General features: G+C 41.3%; 1 protein-coding gene across 8 annotated transcripts in view; it reads right to left on the reverse strand.

Moving 5' to 3' along the window:
* The window catches only part of LOC111861791 (homeotic protein antennapedia), a 1,040,626-nt gene that overhangs the window by 937,127 nt on the left and 77,859 nt on the right, over window positions 1-25,640 (reverse strand). The window lies entirely within an intron of this gene.

The following is a 25,640-nucleotide window of genomic DNA, read 5'->3' on the forward strand; positions in this document are numbered from 1 at the left end:
AAATTATTTAATTAATTCCTGGTACCAGTGTCTGTTAGAGGCTGAGTCGACCACAGGGCCATAGTGCGGCTGGAAGGATTAGGTCAACTGAAAGAAATCCAATGACCTCATCGGGACTTGAACCCGCAGTGGTCGAAACTAATAATTACATTTAGATTTTCGAGGGGACTAGAGTCATTACGATCAGAAATTATATTCAAATTATATTTAATTATGTTCGCATATATAGTCCTAAATGTGAAAGATCTCTTTGAAAACCTAGAACTTTGCTCTTATGCATCCGAGATTATTTTAAGTTGGCTATTTAACGACGCTGTCAGTATCGAGATTACTGCTTAAATACCAGAATAATTCATGAAGGTGGAGAAAATTATTGAATGGAAAATCGACTGTAAAAACTGCAATGCTCGAAGAAAGCGTACCCTACTGTCATTTTGTCCACCATAAATCCTACATAACTTGACGTTTGATCGTCTAGTGTTGTATTTCTGTTGACAAAGTAGAATTGGGGCAGCTTGATGATGGTCCTACGAGACCGAAACATGTAGCAGGAATTAAATGTTCAATCTGTAAAATAATGACTGATTACAAATCACTTTGTTGTGACGACGGCTAAGCTACGAGTAACCACGTAAGTCTGGGACACGCAACAGGATGCACAGTGTGAAGATAATGTTACCTCGATTACAGTTGAAAACGTTGTATATTTCACTAGTAATAAACTGAAATGCACAAACCATGATGTTAACAGAAAATTGCTGTGTGGCTAAAATGCAAGATGTGTTTAAAGGTGTATCGAATACTTTGCTATGATAGAAATACAACTGGGATTAACCCAACGTAGCAGCTGTGCTTTGTATACAGAAGTGAAAACTTTAGTTCAACCCCCCCCCCCTAGATTCCCTTCTTCATTTATCTGCAAAGTATTTTTATATATAAAAAACTTGGGCTACGCTTGCAAAATGATTTACGAGTATATATTGCAATACAGGCCTGTAAGTACACACACAAACCATTATAATGGCACCGTATCGATTTTGCATTAGCTGAGCTTTGGCGTACATTATTTTCCTAAGACATCCCATTGGGTTTGGGGGGTGAGGCAAATTACGACAAGAAAATATAAAATGAGAAGGGTGGGTAGAGAGAGTAACCAAAAAAAAAGCAGTGCAGGTTTATACAAAAAAAAAAAGAGAATAAGTTTGGGGGTGCAGAAATATACATTTATGGTGGTTGGCGAACTCAGCCAGAGAGAAAAGGAGAGGGCAGGTAAAGGCGTCCCCCTCCTTATGCATAAAGTTAAGCAGATGAGCAAAAAAGAATATATAAAGATAATAAAAAGTGGAAGATCTTTGCAACATGTGAAGGGAATAAAATACAGTATTTCTTCTTAATGGGAAGAGATATGAGCACATTAGTGTTACAATTCATAATACAAGACGTAGAGAAAATATGGGGAAAAAAAAACGAAATAGTTTTTCATATCATGATCAATATGCTTTCATCTGTGGGTTTCGAAGCGCTTCTGTGCCAATCTGGCTTTAATATCGACCACATTTCCTACGTCTTCCTGCTATGAGTAGGCCTATTAGGGGTGTCAATACTTTATTGTGACGTAAATTATCATGTTTTTTCTAGCCTAACTAACGCCAATGACCTGAGCCCTCTTTGACAGCCTGCCATTTTTTTTTCAGTTTTTCAGGAATTACACAACATTTCATGAAACACGAAGGTTCCTTACCGTAGTAAAAAGAACCTTCCACTACTCCCTATCCTGAGTCAGATATACGTACCTCAGTTTAAGTGGTTTTTCCAAAGAGTCACTCCAAGCCCGAAACGTAGTGAAACATATGGTAAAAAAAAATATTTTTTTACGGTGAGGGTTTGTTAGCTCCCAAATCAAATCCAAACCTGAAGGGCCATCTTTTGTCGGCTGGCCGCAACTGTTTATTCAATACATTCGCACATACCCCCCACATCTGGAGGCCCAACTCCTTCATCCACAACCCGAAGACGCGCCATGGCGTGGTGCCACATCAGCCCACTTCGTATATTTCAGACTAACACCTTCTTCGGTATAGCGGATTCATATTTGTGAGGACGTTGTATGTTACATGAAATTACGGAGAAAGTCTGCTGATGCGGTAAGGTTTCCGACTTCTTTTCCGCCTGCGCTTGGTTCGAATCTCGACAGCAACATTGGCCATACTGTCTTAAATATTTCGCTATTTTCTGCAGTACAACCAGAAATATTTAGACATAATATTTAAATTAGGCCACGACCGCTTCCCTTCACATCGTATTCAATTCTATTATTCACTCTTATCAAAGCATTCGACTCTATACAGTCTGTTACTGAGAACATCATAAAATAAATTGCAAAAAATAATGTCGCGTATTTGGATTTTGCGTGACAAAGAAGACGGGTTTTGTACGTGGTGATCGAATTTACTGGACCTTTACACAACTGGTTACCACAGTTCACAAATCACTATCTAAAACACTATCATCTCCTTCCGATTAGATTAGACACTCCACTGGAACTATTCTGACTTCCAACTGAACTCAGTTCCACTACACCGTTGTACTCCCTCGTACTCCTTCAACTCTCCTGACTGCAGTCCCTCATAATCCCTCGGCAAGGACCCAAAGGAAAACACCGTCTTCTGTTGTCAAGAATGTGTGTTAATTGGTCCGTTACCTAACAATTGCTATCCTATATATATGGATAAATACCGTCTTAAGTGCAACAAATTTTATTGTAGTTTTTACTTCTTTTCCTCCTCCACACTACATGTACATGTACACTATCCTATTGTTGAGAGCGTAACTTTGGGAATGTGTTTACCGAGCCGTTGTCTAGCAATGGGCATATGCTTCAAATTAATAAGGGATGAAACTTCCGGTTTCCAGTGTGCCGGATGCGTCCCCCGGGGGAAGGGGTAGTTGGTTTGGGGGGAATAGTCTGGAAAAGTAAGATATGACACAAATTCTCTCCTAAGTGCAACAATTTATTGTAGTTCTTTCGTCTTCCTTTCTTCTACACTACATGTTTCGGCCGTAAATGGCCATCATCAGGTGTATACTCTCACGTAGCTGCTACACTGCACGTAGTTTAAAATTTAAAAGACACTAGCCTTCCCAATTGTTCATTTCTCCGTTTTAACAGGTCTCGACATATCAGAATCCTTCCCGCTGATATCTGTCAGATATGTACAAAATCTTTGTTAACTTACACACGTCAATTTGAATTTCAAAAACTGGCACTTTTAAAATCTTCAATTCCAATTTAAAAATTTAAAAATTTCTTTAAATTTTTTTCAAATTTTAAAATTTAAATTCTCAGGGGTACCCGCCCTATGTCTATAGTGCTGCAGCGGCTACTTCTTGTTTTCAGCACTGTTCAGGTATTATTCTGTGTAGGCTCCCTGTGTGCGTGCCGCTGTTTATCTTGAATACAGAGGAGAGAGAGAGAACCTCTGCATTCGGGGTCGAAGAGTAACCCACGCAAGAAACAGGCAGAAATACGCGGTAAGGTGAGCTGCACTGACCTGCGCTTACCGCATACTTTTACTGGTTTTTTCCTTGGCTTACTTTTCGGCGGTGAAAACGGGGCGAACTCTCTCCTACAACCCATAAGACTTCACTCTTCATACTCACCATACTCACCACCGTGAGAGCATCAAATGTAACATTTTGGTTATTGAAGCATCGCAAATAATCCCACAAACATTTACAGAACGTATGTTAACGTGTTACCAATATACATACACAGCGATATGTAGCAACATGAAGAGTGTGGCAATCTGTGAGATATCAATTACGTGCCTTAAGAAATTAATGTTATAATTTATTATTGTTTTATATCTTCCAGAATCAATTACAGTAGTGGAAGCATTTACCCTACAGCAAAGTTAATATAGTTCTCTCAATTTTTATCTTCTTTATTTCATGGTTAGTGATGAATTTAACGATTTACTTTTAAACTGGATAATTTTCTGCAAAGATGCAAACATATATATATATTTACATACTGTATAATATACGTAACTATACTGGCTTACGGGCCTGACAACCGAAATGTTGGAGTTCGAGTCCCGGTAGGGTCAAGAATTTTTACTTATCCATGTTGTCCAGACCGGCTCTGGACCCACCCAGCCTCCTATCCAATGGTTACCGGGAACATTTTCCCAGGGGAAAAGCGGCTGGGGGGTAAAGCTGACCATTTACCTCCAACTAGTACNCATGTTGTCCACACCGGCTCTGGGCCCACCCAGCCTCCTATCCAATGGTTACCGGGAACTTTTTCCCCGGGGGTAAAGCGGCTGGGGCGTAAAGCTAACCATTTACCTCCAACTAGTACCGAGATCAAGAAAATGTGAGTCTATACATCCACTCGCCCATATGCCTTCATGCTCCAGTGCTCAATTACATTAGCGCCTCGGAAACTTAACTTTATAACTTGAACATCGTGCACTTCAATGTTCTACGGTAAATAATACCAACATGGCGGGCGCATGCACGTGTCAGTAGTACCAGCGCCAGGTAAAGGTAAATTTGTCTGTGTTTCTAATTAATTAAGCACTATGTCATGAAGACATATGGAGGAGTGGAGGTATAACTCCATCATTCTACGCAGTGTTCTGAAACACAGTTACTTATTATACACTATACATATAGACTGTATTATAAATTATAATGTGTTGGTATTCTCTCTGTTGGTTAAAAATACAGTTATAAAGTTGAACTTGTGTAAACCTGTGTATGACTTCCATTTGAACAGTGTGATTAAAAGAGTTCTTCATGAAGCGAAAAATCTACCTCTTTGCAGGTAAATCTAGAGCATATATAATTTACCAGACGCTGTAAATATAAAAGGGTAACTACAGCAACGCCTGCTGCAATGAAATGTCATCTGGCTGGTGTAGTTACACGCAAGAACACTATATAGACTACACCACCCCGTATTTAATCAGCACAACATTGCAGCCTGGGCTGAACTTGCCCATGTTGTGTTGGTTTAATTGGATGGACAGTTCCTTAATTAACTAATTACTGTCGTGGATGAAGCTGAAACCGACAAGCAAGACAGAGACACCCTCTCCATGTCTGCAGCTCACAACCTCCGGCTAACGTTGAAGAGGTTGGGGTTTATACAAATAAATTTTGAAACATTGCATAAGTCTGGGTTGAGTGGGTTCGCACAACTTCATTTTCAACTATGAACATGGTTCAGGTTTATTTTATGAGTGGGAGGTACAGTCATTGTGTGCAACTTGTGGACCTTCGTTCCATTTTCGGATAATGAAGAGGTTGCACCTTATCCCACAAAGACGGCATTCTTTGTGAGTGCAGTGAATGAGCTTGTGAAATAAACAGAACAAGAAGTTCTGGGAAAAACTAATCGTTTGCTTCCATTTGATATGACATGGACAGCACAGAACACGACACGTCAAGCAATTCTTTTATTATCGTGTATCCGTTGTAGGGGAATATTTTTACTGGGCGGTTGCCTAGCAACGATAGAAGGAATACACAAACACACAGGGAAAGTAAGCTACCAACAGAACGACTGATCGAGGCGGTGTTTTCTCTACGGTTTGCCTCTAAATTGTATAAAGAGTAAGATATGGTCATGGGTCCCACGGCGATCGGTACCGAGAATCACTGGCGACGGCCAGCAATGATATACACGTAACAGTAACATAAGGAATAATCGTAAAGACCCCAGACCCGTCAGGGAGTAAAATATGGTAACAGTCCCATGGGACTCGGAACCAAGAATCACTGTGCTGGCGAAGGCCATCAGCAATTTCGCAGCCAATCAATTAATAAGAAGAGTAGAGAGATTTCTGATGGCTCCCAGAGCCGTCAGAGAGTAAAATATGGCTATGCGTCCCGTGGGGCTCGGGGACTGGCGAGGGTCAGCAGCAATTTAGCAGTCAGTCAGTCGGAGAGTAACAGATAGCCAGTTAGTGAGTGAGTGCCCGTTCGAGTCACCCACAGTAGAAGGGAGTGACCAGTAGTAGTCATGAACCCTCCTCTCGTTGAAAATGAGGCCTCATTTCAAAACAAGTAAAAGTCTTGAAAATAAATTATGGTCTTGGGCCCTGATGAGACTAGAAAACAAGAACTTCTGTGGTAGCGAGAGCCAGCACTAACCTAATCAACCGACTGATCAGATCGTAAGAATGGTCATGTGTTCCGTTGGGCTTGGGATCAGTAACCGTTGTGCTAACGATGACCAGCAGCAATTTAGCAGTCACTCAGTCAGTCTTGGAAGGAGTGAGTAAGCTCATCGTGTCTAAAGGCTCCCAGAGCAGTCAGAGTCCCGTGTGAATAGGAACCAAGAAAGACCATGCTGGGAACAGCGAGCACAGCAATCTACTAGTACACTATGTTGTGCTTAGGATCTAATTACCTAGCCATTGCATAGCAATGGCCGTCTCTTTGGAGTTGCTGTGTACTATTCCAGCTTTAAGGCGTCTTGTCACATACCACATATATATTTATACAGTATTGTACAAGCCGTCTCTTCTGGCTCCACTATTCCGGCCTTCAGCGGTTACGGGGATACAAATACACACAGAAAGGTGAATTCATAAGCCTCTTTTATTTATTTATTTATTTTTTTCCGAAATAAGGAAAGTAGGCTAAGAACTAGTAAATGAACACTTGGAATGGCAGTAAAATCGTGTTTAGGTAGAGGCCTAAGCAAAGCATCTTTAAGTTAAGCATGAACATTAGATAGAAATAAGTTGGGCAAAGCCTTCGATGGTGCATGGTTAAGAAGATATTATTACATAAGCTTCGAGATTTGCAAGGCGGTGATTGTTCTGATTCTCTTCTGGGTTACGAAACGGCGTAGTCAGATTCGCGGACTGTGCAACCGGCACCTACATAAACATCAAACATCAAACCTACATTTCCAAAACACCTGAGCTCCCACGAAAATCTAGGAAAACAGTGAGAAGTGGAAGAAACAACAACCAGATTTTATACCATACAATAGTATATATTCTGTACGACAACAAACGAGAAGTAACACAACCCCCACCCCCCTTTCAGCTTACCAACACACGTCAGTTGAAGACTGCACGTGACTAAACACAGCATCTAACCCGAGTTTTAAATACAATGTACAATTAATGTTTGTGCTTAATATTTTTAATATTTCTATTTTCATATTTTATTTCGAAATTAACTGCCGTGTGGATTCATTGCGCTGACCACGCGACATCCTATATCCGCAAAAGTTGCCACTAAATTCGCCTACAAGCCGCGGTCGCTCGGTCGGCCTAAATCATGGAGGTTTTTTTTGTACTTTATTTTATCTTTGTTTTAATCACAATCATATAATGAACTGCATATTAAATCGTACATATATACCTAATATAAACTATACGTGGTATATTCTCTTAAACACAGCCATCAGTTGCAAGAATTCGGGTTCATATTATAACCAATATTTTAATCACTTGAGTTATGTTCATAAGTGGCTGAAGGTGACCTAATTATATGGTCGGAAGATGTATCACAATTACGTTTATATTAAACGTAAGACATATACTAACAACTATTGTCTTTATTGAAGATATTCCCATATTATTTGTTGTGTCGACGGTCGTAATATAAGCAATTAAATAACATACACAACAGGATGCAGTCTTTGAAGTTTACAAATACTGGAGACAGCAGTTTATCTTTGTTATGTCTGAGTATACTATCAAAATGCTGTATGTACTAGTATTAATCACATCTTTTAGTCCTGTATAACGAATCATAAATACTCTCTAAAGGGGCCCCTATATTTTAACAAAAAATTAACAATGTCGAAAATATCGTTCAGTTCTGAGGGTTATATGCTAAAAGAAGCAAGAACTATACCACTGAGAAATAATACATACAGCATTTAATGCTTTACATATAATTCTGCTGATCAGTGGCCTGAACCATAAAAAGTCTTTGCCCGCTGAAACACTGGGATCATGGGGCTGAATCCCACTGTAGACATGCGTTTATTCTGTCTTCGTATTGTCCTGTGCAGGTAGCGGCCTTGCGACAGGCTGATCACCCCAGTCCAAGGAGTCTTACCGACTGCCTGTGAGATTCATAATGTCGCAACAAACTCAGAATGAAAGTGGCAAGGTAGAAACATATATAATTCAAGATATTGTCTCGCGTAGGGTGGTACGCGTGACGGGAACTGCGGGTTCTAGTTCGGATGGTTGGATTTGTTAGCACTTCGATCACAGCCTCTCTTAATCACATTCATACACAGCGCTGTCGCTGATTTACACACTTCCCAGTTCACCGTTGCACAAGCGTTTGGGTTCTCCTTCACTAGTCGTCTTCTAGCAACGGATCTCAACACAGAAACTATAACATTCTCAATGGATTCCATACTTGGGTATTACACATGATTGAAGCCTTCTAATTACACAGCAAGTCTTCACACGAACTTTCCGTGGTCATCTTCCACCGAGAACTCAAAACTCAGAACTCTGTTACTTTCACTTAAAAACTGAGTCGAAGTCGAAGTCACATTACGACTGACGGTTAGTCAGCCAGTAAGTCTTGGTGTCGAGCGCCATCTGGGGCTCATGACCAGATATTTATTACTGTTTGACATTTACGGTCTTGCTTTTGTGGGGCGCCCTCTCTGACGAGAGGACGGGTCTGTCTTCTATATATGCTGCTGGCCCTTGCCAACGCAGTCTTTCTAGTGTCCGAGTCCCTTGAGACTCGCGACCATATTTTACTGTCTCTGATTTGAGACTTTCCTGACCTCCTTAAAAACTGAAACCTGCAACTGTCGTTATATAGCCTCCGCACCGACCACTTAGAAAACAGCCTCTATTGTTGAAACGTGTTCACCGAACGATTGCACATCAACGGTCGCGGCACGGAACTCATAGAAAACCAATCACATGATAGCTATCTCGCCAGTCCATTGACGCGCTTACTGCTGCCTAGCAACTAGCTATAAACATTTATATTTATCGCGCCGTTGCCTAGCTTAATTTTTTACAATATTTTCACAAACATCATTAGAATTAGCAATTAACTGTATATAATTGTAATACTTTAGGACCCGCAAAAGCGTGACCCCTCATTTCTAAGAAACAGTATTCGGGCTAATAAGTATGTACCATCTGGATACCAGGTATTAGCCCGGATACCAGTATATAGATTTCAGTACATGCATGGTTTTGGAGAAACTGCTTATGAATACGCAAACATATCTACAAAGGTGCAAACCTAGAGCAAAACCCCTGGAAGCCATGAGACTTAGGCATGAAAATCCTCCCCTTCCTTGCTCTGACGCCTACATCCCCTCCAACCAACAAGGTCAGTGCAGACTAAGGATTGGGAGCTGCGGTTGCTTGTGGAATTGTGCTCCCAACTTGTCAGGGTGGGGCGACGGGTTTTGCGCACCAAATCTCATGGAAGATGTGAATCCTGGAGAAGCCTCAAATTCCTCTTCTCCCTTCTCCCTTTTCTTGTGTCCCAGTCTCCAAGACAGCATTGGCACAGTCAGCATTCCCCACGGCAGTGTAGTAATTCTTAACCTACAGAGTCTGTAAGTTTAGGTTTAGCTAACAAACTGTTGCTTTGAAAACAAGCTCCCTAACTGTTAATTAGAGTGTATTAACATAGGTATCTGAATAGAGATAAGACATATCTTCCCATTCTGCTCTCCACGAATTAAGCTCTAGTGTGTTTCGACTTAATAATCTTCCATTGAATGGCATCTTTATATCTCTGTCACGTAAGGACAATTACAAGTTTTGGGAGTCTGTTATTGTTCGTATGTCTAGGCATGGGGTTTCTATCTAGTTGCAGTTACTGCATATCCTTGTTTGAGATTTTTATTAGGAGCTGTCAACTGACTATACGGCGTTATATCCTATAAGATAGAACTCTTTTGAGATGTTTGGTGTTCTCCTGAATCTCTCAAGCGGAATGCTGAGACAGTAGTCTGTTTCCAAAACAAGTTTACTATCATGTAGTTATTTCAGGATTCTGACGATGGTGTATAACACACTGATATATTGAGTTTTTGGACTTTATCCATCGTCCTGGTTTTTAAGATAACTAATAAAAACACGACGTTTCGGAAACTGGATCTGTTTCCGTCCTCAGGTGAAGGAAAACACCTATTCTGTTGGGTCCGTTAGGAAGAGCTAGCCTCAATCACTGGACCCAAAAGAATAGGTGTTTTCCTTCACCTGAGGACGGAAACAGATCCAGTTTCCGAAACGTCGTGTTTTTATTAGTTATCTTAAAAACCAGGACGATGGATAAAGTCCAAAAACCCAATATATAAGTTTACTATCGTCTCCTTTAAATATTTATATTCATAAAATTCTTCCATAATATTTTACAATATAAAAATGTAACTCTTGTAATTCCACGGAACGGATTTAAATTGAGATTAAGGAAATAAACTTCTCTAACGCTTGAGTAAACAAGAAGTACTCGGAAGAACTGATGGCCTACATTTCTTTGATAAAACACGGACCGCACCGAAAACGAAAGCGTCCAAAAATTTCTCTATTGTTGCGTGTGTAATGGTTGCTGCGGTAAGGCTATTACCAAGCCGTTGCCTAGCAATGACAGTGAAAAACATAAAGACATACAGACAGTCTGGAGAGATTTATGAATTGATTTATACCACGAATGAAGGCTGTATGTATAAACACCCGTTTACAGGTGATATAAGTTCGACTGCAAGCATGAAATCATCCTCACATCAGCAAAGGTGATCTTTGTAAAATTAATACTCCAAGAATGAGATCGGGGCACCAATGGAGAGGAATTAAAGATTAAATTGTGATAAAACTCTTAAATAATTAAGTTAGGTTAATTTTTATACTAGAGTCCTACGGATTTCTGCTGAGCTTCTGAAACAGGTCCAATGAACTCTGAAATTAGTTTTATAGCAGAAGAATAAATTGCTGATCGGCGAAATCGTCAAACAAGTCAAGTTGTAAAGCTTTCAACACTAGTAGGGGCAGCCATTTTCAGCTTCACCATAGCCAACCAGTGGCGCTGTAGCGGAACATCTGTGCTACGCATGAAACGCTTCCATTCTGCCCGGCGACAGACACGTTCACCACTACTGCCTAATCTCTACTTGTTAAATTGTAAGACAGCATAGCTCTCAGTTTCCTCAATTTCCACTGCTTCATTCAGTAACGTGTGTTCAACTCAGGTTGATAATTCTCGGAAATTGCGGTTGCCAGTTTCCTTGGTGTGCCCTCGCCCTCACGTAGGTGCATGTCCAGTGCTGAAGCAGTTACAGACGCACCTGTAATGAGGCACGAGAAGTCATGTAGTACCGATATGTACCTGTCACGTCTCGACACCCGAGTGGATATTGCTCTCCAGCCGCGATAAAAACGGTCTTGTGTCAATGTTGACACTCAACCTCTTCAGAGACACGTTTCCTTCTCCTATGGCTCCAGCAGCGGCATTGACAATTTCATATCAGCTTCGTATGCCTGCTGAGAGTAAGTAAAAGTAAAGTAAAGCTATCCCTGTAACAGGCCGTGGAGACCCATAAGGTTGTGAGACGTTGAGGGTCACACATTTTCTGGGCAATCGGCACATAGATAGCGGTAAGGTTGTCAGCCTTACGCGCCGGCCGCCCTTTACCCCCAAGAATGTTCCAAGAATATTCATGGTACTCATTTCTTTTAGAGGCTGAGTCGACCGCAGGGCCATGGTGCGGATGGAAGGATTATATAAATTGAAAAAAAAAAAACAATGTCGTAATCGGGATTCGATTCCGCGACCTGCCGGCTTGTAGCATAGTGCCTCAACCAACTACGCTATCGCGTCCCACTATGACTACTGAGAAAGAAAATATAATACCAATACGGCTGAGGAGATTTCAAGTAGGATATATCACATGATGGAGGAGTTCTACTTAGTTGCGCCTGGATTAAATACAGTTTTTCTTCATAATTTTCATAGACGAAATGATATGAACAGTAAATTAGGGAGAGAAAATCCGAACATAGAATATTCCAGCCGCCATGATGGCTCCTGGGGAATTAAAATAAGAGATGGACTAGATACTCTAATAAAAGGAAGGAACACGGTTAACTTCATCAAAGCCCAAAGAATAGTTGGCTTGGACACATCTCAAGCATAGAGACGAAACGAACAGTTAAAAAATTATATGACTGGCAGCCACACGCCATAAGAAAAGAGAAGCCGACCTAAGATTAGATGGAAAGATGACGTAAGGGAAGACCCAAAGGATTTAGGAATTTATAACTGGATAACTCGTATACAGGACAGAAGTAGTTGGAAGCAAATTGTTGAGCAGGCCAAAGCCTTCAAGAAATGAAGCTATCGAGCCTTATGTAGAAGCAGAATATCCCAGCCTGTCCCGGTAGCCGAGCGGTCTAGGGCATTAACTGTCTTCGCTCGCTCGGAAGTTGGAATCGTGGGTTCCAATCCCACAAAAGGCTTGTATATTTGGTGTGTCTATGTTTATGCTGTGTTTGTGTTTTTCTGTTTTTAGGTAGAGGCCTTGAGACGAGCTGATCACCCGTCCAACGAGTCCTACCGTCTGTAAAATGATCCAATGGGAAAGCAACCTCGACATTGTAAGGGTAGAGGAGGAACGAATGAAGTAAGAATATCCAAAAAGAGGTAATTAACGTAAAATATATAGTATTAATGGGAACTTTCGGATTCAAACCTGCCAGAAAATTTGTAGAACGGTATCACAGCGTTGTGAGCTGTGCACTGAACATGAAGGGTATCATTTCGAAAAGATTTTGTGAATGCTCTAAGTAATAAATTTTAACGTGTTATAGTGCACATTTATTAACTATGTATATTTAACTGACTTTTGGGCTACCTTATGATATGCTCATGTAATCCATGGCCGGACGTCCAAATGTCGTTCAAAGACATAGCCAGTCTACAAATAAGCGAATGTTCCTGAATTATATATGTCTTCAAAGAAATCGAATTCATCCTAATAGGCCCATTTGTCTAACAAGTAAAATATTATGGAATATATTATGCAAACGTTTTGATTAATGAAAGTATCTTCGATAATTCTTGTTGAGGGATACAGTTTCTAAATTTAAGCACAAGGACTATATTCTGACAATTCTAGGTACTTCTAAACTGCGCACAAACTACGTTCTTCGCTGCTTAGGCAGTAAAGGACGACCATATCAGCGGTCCAGGTATGCGAAGGGCTATTTTTGGGGGGTCCTCATTGGGCTGGCAAGTTCGAGGGCGGCTATGCACTCATACTTAGGCATTATTCATGGGTCCAAACCAGTAACAGAAAAAAAAAAAAACCTAAAGAAGCGAGTGAAAGAGGAAGAATAAATAAGCAGGTTTTGGATAGTGGCCACTGAAACTAAAGAAATCACAGTTGACGGCCATTTTTTAACGACACATTAACTTGAAAGATTTAAATACTTTTTTACAGGTTTTTCCGTTCAGCTAAGTAAACCTCGCCTCTGGAAGCCATGGAATTTTGTTTTCAAGTTGGTAGAACTAGTTTGGTTTGTTTGCCTCTGAAGTTCTAAAAGAACAGCGCAAGAACCCCGTGCAACGCGCCCATAGAAAACAGATGCAAAAAAAAAAAAAAAAAAAAAAAAGNAAGAAGTGTGAACTTAAGTACGTATAAATTACTTCCTTCGGGCATGTATAGGTATAATTCAAAAGTCTAAAAGGCCACATCTGTAGTCACTACGTTTCTATTCTTCTATTTCCTATTTATCTATTATGTAGAGGTTAACATAATTTTCGAAACAGAAGGAGTAGCATTTTCTTCAGGTTTAGAAAAAGCAATACCTCTGTAAACCAAACTCTTTCTAGAGGAATAGGGTCTCTTTAACTCCGTGGCCTGTAGACCGCAAGCGAACTATACAGACCGAGTGACCGCCGCTTGTCGACGAAGTTAGTGTCAAGTTTTGCGGATACAGGGTGTCGCGTGGACAGCGCAACGGTTCCCCATAGCCGTCAATCTCGGTTTTCTAGACCGGAGCTGCTATTTCCTTGAAATTGTTCCCCAATTATCGTCATGAGGCTCAGTGGACCCAGTTCCAGACCCAATACATCTAAAAAAAAATCTGGCAGCTCCGGGAATCGAACCCTGGACCTCTGGAACTCTGACCACTAGACCACAGAGGCTAAATAGAATATTTTTGCCTTCAGCTTTTCAGAAGGCATGAAACCGGAAGTAAAACATAGGCATTTTCTGCTGGATTTTACAGTTTCTTGTAACGACGATGACCTCACAGGAGCAAAATGCTTGGACTTGAGAGCGTATTACACGGGACTGCAACTGTTAATAAACAATGTGCCCTAAGGGACCGTACAATACTCGCTCCTACTTCATGCGATTTTGTCGTTTCTCGCATGAGCAAAATGTGATGGTGAAGTAATGGTAAGTGTTATTGTTAACCCTTTCCAATACTTTAATAAAAATTAGTGTAATTTGGGAATTACTGAAAATAACTTCTCACACTGTAGCAACTGCTGACATAGTTCAATTCTACCATCTATATTCTTCAACATCGACTACGAAGACAAACTTTCTCAAAATACGGTAAACGTACGTTTGATTTTTTTACATTCTACGTACAACAAAATCATCATAAAATAGGTGCACTGCCATGTCCTACTTAGCTATTGGCCGCCGTGACAAATAAACAAACTCAGTGGCCTGTAATCCGCAGGCGAACTATACCGACCGAGTGACCGCCGCTTGTCGGCGAAATGAGTGCCAACTTTTGCGGATAGAGGTTGTCACGTGGTCAGCGCAACGGTTCCTCACGGCCGTTAATCTCGGTTTTCTAGACAAAGCTGCTATTTCCTTGAAATAGCCCCTCAGTTATCATCACGAGGCTGAGTGGACCCCGTTCCAGACCCACTACTTCTCAGAAGCCGTGACAAATATAATTTCTAAACAATGCGCACAAAACCATATAGGCCTATGTGCACAGAAAACATTAAGTAATATTTATTACAAAAGCCCATATGTACTTCATCTTCTTCAGCTACACCGAACACGTTTGAATACACGTAACGCTCTAGACTTGTATTCGATAGGTACTTGGTTCCAATCTCGGCAGGGATACCGACTATCGTCACTGAGGTGTTTTCTGGTTTTCCTCAGTTCCCCCAGCAAATGCTGCCATAGTAACTTTATAGGTAATGACCGGTTCTTTTCAAATTCATCAATTAGTCTATCACTCGATGCCACATACTAGAAAGGTTGTAAAATTACCTATCACAAGAAAGATTCGGCTGAGCTCCGCAATCTTAAATACGAGGAACTCGATGGATCTTTGTTTTTGAAAACGTTGTTGCTTATCTGATCGAGAGATTTTTCGTCTTCTCTGGCGCTCGAAGAAGGCTCGTCAACAAGTTCACAATAGCCCGCCACTAAACATTATCCAGTACAATCACACCCGCACGTCCTATTTCGTTAACATCCATTTTTAATATTATATTCCCAGGCATGCTCAAGTCTTTTAATTCGCTTCTTCTCATTTCGTTTCCAAATTTATATTTTTTACGTTTGCCTCTTTTCTTCCATCCTTGAAACGGATCTGTTTCATATCATCCTTCAGTTTATCATATTTTATCATATTTATTTGAGAGCACAAATTAAGAAGCTCATCGCTATGTAATTGTCGCCATCCTCTTGTTACTTCCTCTCCAAAGCGCCTCAACACCCTGTTCTCAAAGACTATTAGCCTATGGATCTCTTTCGGCTTTAACGTGAACCCTTCTCTCTAGTCCTTAAGATCAACTGTTCCTTGAGTGTGCCGGAATTCCCCTGTCGTGTCTTTTGGACCCATCTCGGACAGGGCTTTTTTCGGGTCCTGCGACCCATCACCTAAATTCTAACTATTGTTTTCATTCCAACAGACAAAGAATGCGGACCAAATCCTTTCTTCCATTTGCAATTTGGAATGCGTACATTTATGTGAAGACATTGGTTCAAATGAACACGGAATGGAAGCTGACAAAGCATTGCCATGTGTTAAGATAATTACAGTACAAAGTCAGCTGTTCTTCTTATGCGTAGCCATATTTCTTAATGGTTCTATCTCCACATTTCGTGGAACAGATAAAACAAGGAAATAGATGTCTGAATCATGAATATAAAACATACGACATAAAAAACGGATTATTTTTCTACTTCATACTGGGATTTTTCTGAGTTTGGCGTGGACATACAGCCCTCACGCCTCAAGGAACTAAGTGCATTTATATGCTAAAAATAACAGTATTGGAGACAACCGTTAAGAACTAAGGGGACCAACTGTCGATTGTTTCACTTTAGGACTTCTAATTTTAACTAATATGTAACAGAATCCATATACATACATATGGGCGTATATGTATAAAAATGTACGGAAATCCCTGTAACAGACCGTACCGGCCCATAGGTTTCTGAGACGTCGAGGCTTCCATATTTTTTAGACAATCGGCTCACAGATGGCGGTGAAGTTGCATCTGTCCAACTGTGTATCTCCCGAACAACGTGACCCAGGAAAAACTGATAAAGACAAAATAAGTTGTTCTTGGAGAAACAATCCTTGGAAATCCTTTATTTTGTTAGTACAACTATACAATATGTTTTAGTCACAGCCAACTACTTTCCTTGTTATTTCCTCGGTAAGAAAGACATCTGGGTTCGTAATGACAATCAACCGCAAGCCAGCCGAAACACTTCACACCTCAAAAATATAACGTCGCAACAACATACCGACATAACCAAAGAATGACTGTCCACTGCATAGCAGTATGGGTGTGTATCAGACTCTGTCTGAACGCTGTAGAGAATAGACAAAAATCTTGCCCCTGCGGGCAATCGAACCCTCGCAGTCCAGCCCGTTACCGATTGATCTATCCAGCTCCACCCATATGGAGCCAAACTTAGGGTGAGGCGAGTAAGCAAGATCGTGTCACTGGTAAGGCAGTAGAGTTACCCCACAACAGAATATACATAGTTTCACGTATTTAAAATTTTAAGATTCAAGACAGGCCTATATTGTGAAGTCACTCTTGTAATTAAACAGCAGTGTCATATTTTATAGAAGAGGGTTCATATAGTTGTGGAATTTTCATATTTTATAAGTAAACAGAATATACATTTCATTAAAGTTTTATGAAATTCCCTTTGATTCACTTCTACATCTGTTAATTCTGAAACCTTGAACTTAGAACTAGTTTAGGATGTACACAGTGATACTTAGTGCCATATGTGCACTGCTCAGTTCTATCTACTGTTCTGCTTAAGATTTCGCTTGGATAGCTCAGTCAGTATAGTGATTTGAGTACGGGATGAAGGAGCAAGAGCGACTAGAGAAAAAGTTTTTTCTTCTCCACAGCATCCATATCGACTCTGGGGTCAACCCATTCTCCTGTACAATGGGTATTTTTGACGGGGGAAAAGGTTCAGAGGCGTGAAGGTGACCACTAAACGACATCTAATGCCAAGGTTAAGAATTAAGAATGCATGTTACTGCAACTACACTCCCCCCACTCGACTTCATGACGTAGTGATTTTTTTTTCCTTGGCACTACAGCCCCAGTGGGCCTAAGCCTACCTCCATGAACTTCTCCGTTCACTTCAGTTTTTCTAGATCTTCCACATTCGGTAGACTCCTTGGGCGGGTGATCAGCTCGTCACAATGCCTCTACCTGTACACAAACACAAAAGACGCACACACACAAACTAAACACCCATGCCCTGAGTGGGATTCGAACCCACGATCCCGGTTTCCAAGCGAGCGAAGACAGTACATGCCTTAGACCGCTCGGCTACCGTGACGTAGTGCTTAAAGAAGCATAAAACGCATTTACTGCATTTCAGTACCACAGAGTTCAATTAGATCTGTAAGAGAGAAAGACTGGTAGAATGAAACTCGGAAGAAAGAACAGTTGCCGATTACATTGGCCGAGCGGTATCAGGCACGAAATAACTTCGGAACTTGTTCTCATGTCGTGTGCAGGCGGCAGCATTGCAATGGGTTGATCTCCCGTCCAAAGAGTCTTACAGATGGTCTATAAGATTAATAATTTCCGAAATTATTCTGAACTGGAAAAGGCCAGAGAATCTGATCCTTCAAGATAAAATAAGACGAAAAAGAAGAGGAAATGGAAGATTTTAATGTCTGTTTCTCTTCAGTAACAAGTAAATTTATAACAGAATTATAAAATGATAAAACAGTTCCGTCTAGTGTGACTGATTTTCTTGCTTCAGTTCTTCATGTTTCGGTCCTTAGAGACCATCATCAGAGGGACATCGATACAGTTTGGACAATACACAAATAGGCACAAAATCCAAAGTTTTCACAACTACAGTGGCTGTCTTGATATATTCAAAATTTTGTTATTTAAGTTAGGTTAGTGACAACTGTCATTTCGATCTCAGTACAGTGCCTCCCTGCTAGGTCTCATCCACAGCTTCCAAGCAGCTAATAATGTAATATAATATAATATGCAATTCGTCCAAAACCAGAAGTGAAGACACCGCACTAGACATGCAAGGCGATAATATTCAGATAGACGAAAATCAGTTGAGAGACCGATAGAGCATAGAATCTAGTGTCAGTTTATTGTAGACACGATTTGACAGTTACAAATTTCTTAACGAGATGAGCTGCGATAAGTTTAATGAATAATGTATATTAGGATGTGAATGCCGAGTAGTCAGGTAGAAGTTCAAGAAAGTCTCAGAGAAGTGCCCTGTCACCTTGGTTGCTTCTGTGTCTTACTTCCTGACCCTGAAGATGGAGGCAGTACGTTCCTTCGAAACATCCTATTATACAGCGTCACATCACAGATTTTACAGTACTATTTACAGTCATCTCTGCAAGAAACTCAAAACAAATGACTAGGAGTCCTTCAAGGACACAGCTCCATGAAATTATTCAATAGCGTAAAAGGCAAAGCTAGCCCTGTTACATGCCGTCGAGGCTCATAGGGTTGTGACACGTCATTGCTCACACATTTTGTCGATAATCGGGTCAAAGAAGAGGGCGAGGTTGTCAGCCTTACGCGCCGGCCGCCCTTTACCCGCTAGGAAAATTCCTGGTACTCATTTCTGTTAGAGGCTGAGTCGACCCTAGGGCCATAGTGCGGCTGGAAGGATTAGGTCAATTGAAAAACTGTTTATATTTCGTTCAACTGTCACATTAATTAGAAGCGTTATATCTTCTCATATAACGTCATGTAATTCTGTAAAATTTAACCGACGCTTCGAAGGAAGATATCACTTAAACCTTCAATATCTAAGAGTAAGCCCAGAGAGAAATCATCATGAAGCAACCACAGCCTCTGAAGACGGAGGCGATATGTTCCTCCGAAACTTCTACTTTTACCGGACTACACGGCGTTTAGAATTCTTCATGGCAACAAGAGCGAGAACCTGTAATCCGACATGTCTCATTAATTGTCTTCCTTATTCTCATATGACGGCTTTGCCGGTGTTAGAGGAAGACCGACGTATGTGAGGAAGCTGTAAAGGACGATGACACCAGCTACTATAGCAGACACTGACCTACGTTAACACTACAACTGCCATAAACATGACTGGATCCCATAACAGTACCCATAAACAGCGCCTGTTCCCCTTCAGAACGTCTGTCTCTTTCTAGCAGACTGTCGTAGCTTTACACCTCTTTACAGTGAAAAAGGAACGTTCAAAACTTTCCTGCCGCGTCTTAAAATGACATAGAGGCCGTTTTATTTTCTTATTTATAATCTATTAAACGAACCATTCGGGAGCTCATATTGTATATACGTATGAATGTATGAGGGGTGTCTTCTCGGCCCTTGCACCGCGACCTACAGTGGTCTGTTGTGTTTTTATATGTACGTAACACAATTTAGTAGTTGTAGAATGTTAAGACAGTACTGAATAACAACTCTGAGAGGCTGTAGAAGTGACATCGTAGCTTAATTTGAGATATATTGTGCCTAATCATGACGTCACTAGATTCTACAGAATGATTCATTCGAAGCAGGCCATAAATTAATAATTATAAACAACGCGAGAATTTACTGATAAAACAAAACCTGGCAGCACTGCGTACTTTGCAAAACTGGTCCTGTGACTGACTGCCTGGTTCGTGCCATTTCTGCATTTCCTGAAAATCTTGCCCTACTGGCTGCAACATCACGAAATTGGGGCGCAGTGTCGCCCTGTGTCTCTAGCCGGAGAACACTAAATTTCAGTATATACTGTTATCGCCATACAGCAGCACAGTCATTCCTGGCTTCAGTCTTCTCGATATCCGTGACCAAAATTTGTATTCTCTCCTGGACATCTACGTGTTTCGAAATGGGGCCTCATCTACGACGAGGGAGAGTTAGGTCTTTCTTTGTAGGCGCTACGTTTGTGACACCTTAGCATTAGCGCGAGTACCTCCGCACTGCCACGGCGTCCAGGTCACCGTGGACTCTGCACCCTTTGTCATGCACTGTACTAAGTAACATTTATACAAGGTATACAGAGGTTTTCGGTCAGTGCAGGCATTTACAACAGATTATGGCCTACTACTCCGAAACTGCAGTTAGTCAGCTGAACGGCCGTAAGTATGTTCGCCGCAAAGTTGAAGCCTCTTGTACTTCTTGTGCGTGGCTTATCCTTGTCCAGTAACAGGTATATTTGGATTTACGTGGTTTAGTATTTCTTCTGCCTGTGTCCTGCATAATTTAGATATATAGTTATATGCAAGTACGTGGACAAAGCCTTGGCTACAGTAAAGTCCGTTACATAGTTCCGACACGGACCACACAGAAAACGGCTTTTTCGTTATTGCCTGTTCTGTCATTGCAGGGGATAAAACATACCCACAGGGCTGTTCCCTAGCAACGGCTGTTTTACTGTCGCCTGTTTAGACAGATGTTACTTGGCAATTGGTCTACACGGTAATGAGTAAACACGGTAATGAACCTACGGTATCCATAAGTGGGAGAATTTATTGACTATCTGAAGGACTATGACCTTAACGCGAAGAGCTCGCTCTATAACGTTAGACCTTCCAAAAGATGGCTCTGAAGTCGAGCACACTTCACGCCTCTGCCGCTTTACCCCCGGGGAAAGAACCTCCGTTACGCACTGGTTAGGAGGCTTGGTGAGCTCCAGAGCCAGACTGGACGACGTGCAGAAGAGAAAATTCTTGTTCCTATCAGGACTCGAACTCCGACCCCCCGGTAGTCCAGCCTGTAGCCAGTGGCTATGCCGACTAAGTTAACCGGCTCCCGGGTTCGATCCCGGGTCTGGTCAAGTGGGATTTGTGGTGGACAAAGTTGCGCTGGGGCAGGTTTTCTCCGAGAACTTCGGTTTACCCTGCCAATCTTCATTCCACCAATTGCTCCACAATCACCCTCACCTATCATCTGGGACTGGTACAATAGGCCAGAAGTGGCCGCAGTGCAAGGGGCTTAGTCCCACCCCACTAGCAATAAAAAAGTTAACCCGGCTCCTGACTTAGTTGTAGATGGGGATAATATTAAAATTGTTTTCAAAGAAATACATATGTAGACTGGATTCATCTGGTACAGGAGAGGGTGTATTCTTGTAAACAAGGTGAGAAACCTTTGGGTTTCGTAAAAAGTAAGTAAAGCTATCCCTGTAACAGGCTGTGAAGGCCCATAGGGTTGGGAGATGTTGAGGGTCCCACACTATCTAGACCAAGGGTCTCCTAACTACGGCCCGCGAGCCACATCCTACCCGCGAAAGAATTGTGCAGAAATGCGCCAATTGAACTAATTTTCCAGTAAGTACTGGTAAATGTGAGTCCGAGCTTATTGACCTGACATATTGTGGTGCAGTTTGATGGCTTAGCTGCGGAAAGGTTCTTTCGCGCTTCTTTCAGCTCAGAAATGAAACTGACATATTTCTTACCGAGAAAAACCATCACGAACCACTTTTATCAGATATCGAGTGGCTTTGGAAATTAGCATTTTTTGCTGATCTGTTGAACCATATGAACCATTTTAATTTAAAGTCGCAGGGTGAAAATAACTTAGTCTGTGATTTATTTGTACTTATCAAGGCATTCAGAGCAAAGTTGATACTTCTGGAAAGCCAAGTGAAAAACTATAACTTTGTTCATATGCTATACTGTGCAGAGTTGCATAAAGAGGGAAAGCAGAATTCCCTTCCTCGTTTGCAACCTTGGTCATTTCAGATTTGAAAGAACAATTTTGGAAGTCATTTGCTTATTTGGATTCCAGTGCTCAGGAAATTAGATTGTTTCAAAATCCGTTTGACTGTGACGCTGCAGATGTCCCAAGTCAAATTCAAATGGAAATTATTGAACTTCAGGAAAATTATCATATTAAAGACAAATACAAGGAAGGAAATTTGATCGAATTTTATAAATTTCTGAACTCTGAGCAATTTCCAAATTTAAAGAAATTTGCTTGTAAATTGATCTCCATTCTTGGGACGACATATCTATGTGAACAAACTTTTTCCCAGATGAAGTACATCAAGTCGAAATACAGGGCAAATTTATCCGATGAACATTTAAAGTCTCTATTTGTGATTAGTCTTTCAAAATTTGAACCTCAATTTAATCAGATTTTAAGAATGCAAAAAGAGTTCCATCATTCACATTCATTGTTTTATTATAATTTGTGATGAAAATATGAGCATTTGCTGCTACTGTCTGTTGTCATTAATATACGATAATTTATTCTCACGTACTTTGTATTTAGTTTATGAAATTCTGTGCTTTCAATAAAACTCATATACCTAGAGTTATTAATTTATTATTTTATCCGGCCCGTTGAAAGTGCTGAATTACCTAATGTGGCCCGCGGTTCGAAAAGTTTGGAGACCCCTGATCTAGACTATCGGCTCAAACATGGCGGTAAGTCTGTTAGCCTTAGGCGACGGCCGCACTTTACTCCACAGGAAAGTTATTTAATTCCTGGTACTCATTTCTGTTAGAGGATGAGTCGACCCCAGGGCCATAGTACGGCTGGAAGGATTAGGTCAACTGAAAAATATCCAATGACCTCATCGGGATTTGAACCCAAGACCTTCCGGCTTGTAGCACAGTTCCTCAACCAACTACGCTACCGTTTGGGTTTCGTAACATTATGGAAATGTCTTGACTAAATGAGCAAGTGTTTGGGGAGGCGGTCTGCTCCATCGAATTGGTGTCTATAAACAATTAGTGTAGAGCACTGTAACTGCAAAAGTAATCTGCTTGAGGTGAGGTAAGTGGGTATGAGACAAATCTGTCTCTGTTCTCCATTCTTCCGTTTCATTCTCCCATTGCGATTTATTATTGGCACTAAAAACGGGTTTTTGTGAATGAAACCATCTTCTTCTCTCCGTCAGCCCTACAACTTTTATCCTCTCTTTTTTTTTCAATTATCCCAAGTACGTCTTTGTAGTACTGTAGTACTACTTCTCTTTGTGAGTTGGAACTTTACTAGAATGCATTATGTGATGACGTGTCCGTGATGTCACAGAATGACCTCACAACGGCTGTTTTGTACAACAGCAACAACATTCGTCAGTCCTAGCCGTCCTAGCGGTTGTAAAACTTGAGCTGCCCCCGCTGCATGCTTGTATGTTATGACCCATTACTATTCCGGGTTAGGAAGGCAGCGCTATGTGGCTGTTGTGGGGGGGGATGGACTGGGCTCAAACACAAACGGAGCATATTAACCCTATGCAGGTAGGAAAGCATTTAAATAACATTTTAAAATTCGATTCCTATATCACAGAAAATGCGAGCACACTCCATATAGCGACTGGCTATGAGCTGGACGGACGGGTCGGGGTTCGATTTTCGGTAGCGTCGAGATTTCTTATTCTCCAAGTCGTCGAGACCGGTTCTAGGGACCACTCAGTCTCTTATCAGAGTGGGTACCGGAAGTTCTTTCTCCGGTGATTAAGCGGGCGGGGGCGTGAACTTGATCATTCATTTCCGTACAGCTGTGAAATCAAGAATACGTGGATCTATATATCCACTCCCACATACTCCTTCATAGCGTAGTGCTTAATTCGTTAAGAACAGGAACTTCATCTTTTTTACACTTTAAATGAGAAAAATGCAATGCGTCTCAATTACAAAGATTAATATCATCTATTTTTTCCCTTGGCACTACAGCCCCAGTGGGCCCAGGCCTACCTCCATGAACTTCTCCGTTCACTTCGGTTTTTCTAGATCTTACACATTCGGTAGGACTCCTTGGGCGGGTGATCAGCTCGTCTCAAGGCCTCTACCTGTACACAAACACAGAAAAACGCACACACACAAACTAAACATCCATGCCCTGAGTGGGATTCGAACCCACGATCCCGGTTTCCAAGCGAGCGAAGACAGTAGCTATATGCCTTAGACCGCTCAGCTACCGTGATGTGCTTTTTAAGGAAATTAGTGCTGATTATTCCGAGAATCATATGAAATTCATAAATACACTCTGTGAGAAAAATGCAAAGAATCTTCATAATGTAGCATGTCGGGCTGCAGTAAACACGGCGCTATATAGTGTTAAACGTAAATAAAGCACAGAAGTTACCGTGTTTCATGACACATTAGTACCTTATTTTTCTGCTGACTTTCAACAAGTGGTCTATGTAACTGTGTTTGTTTCCATTCTTACGAATAGACAAACAAAGCATACAACGCAGTCTGTTGCAACGGTTACAATCTAGAACAAGGTTTCTCAACCGCAGGACCGCGGCCCGGTACCGGGCCCAGGCATCAATTATACCGGGCCCTCGTCTTATAAAAAAAGAATTTACCGGACCGCGGTCTCACAGAGGTTGACAGCCACTTATTCAGGAGATGCCTGATTACAGAGAACTCTCGCTGAAGATTTTCCTGATTTTCCTGAGTCTCTCCATAGGAACGCCGAGAAAATACGTCGAATTAAGCTACTTCCTTCCAAATTACTGCCACATCAATATACATTACTTCTCAATCTCAGTACATAGGCCTATACCTTATGCTACAGGCTTAGAGCCACTGCAGTCGAAAGAGCGCCATTAAACTAATTCTACGGAGCTGAGTCATTTCTGAGAAGCGTCCAGTCGCTCAGCTACTCAAGAATTTCCCAGTTTATGAAATCCGAAGGTTCATTACACAGACTAATCTAGTCCATACAACCCCACGCTATCTTTCTAAGATAGAGTTTATTATTTTCCTCCCACCCATGTGTAGGTCTTCCTAGTGGTATCTTTTCTCCGCAGCTATTCAACTGCTCTGAAGATGGAGGCGCTACGTTCCTCCGAAACGTCGGCCAAAACGAAGAATACACGGTGCCTAAACCCAGAAGACAACTTTCTTCATTGTCATCGCCGTGAAAACCTCAAAACTTACATANCTCTTCATTATGCAGTTTCCTCCAACCTCCCGTCACTTCACCTCTCTTCGATCCAAATATTCTCCTCAACACTCTGTTCTTAAACACCCTCAGTCAATGTTCCTCCCTTAATATCAGAGACCAAGTTTCTCACCCGTACAGAGCAAAAGGCAAATTTATAGTCTTGTATATTTTGATTTTTATGTTTTTGGACAGCAGACAAGAAGACAAAAAGTTCTGGACTGAATGGTAGCAAGCATTACCTGAGTTCAGTCTCCTCTTATTTCCTCCTGAATCAA

Source organism: Cryptotermes secundus, unplaced genomic scaffold (assembly GCF_002891405.2).
Source record: "Cryptotermes secundus unplaced genomic scaffold, Csec_1.0 scaffold180, whole genome shotgun sequence".
NCBI lineage: Eukaryota > Metazoa > Arthropoda > Insecta > Blattodea > Kalotermitidae > Cryptotermes > Cryptotermes secundus.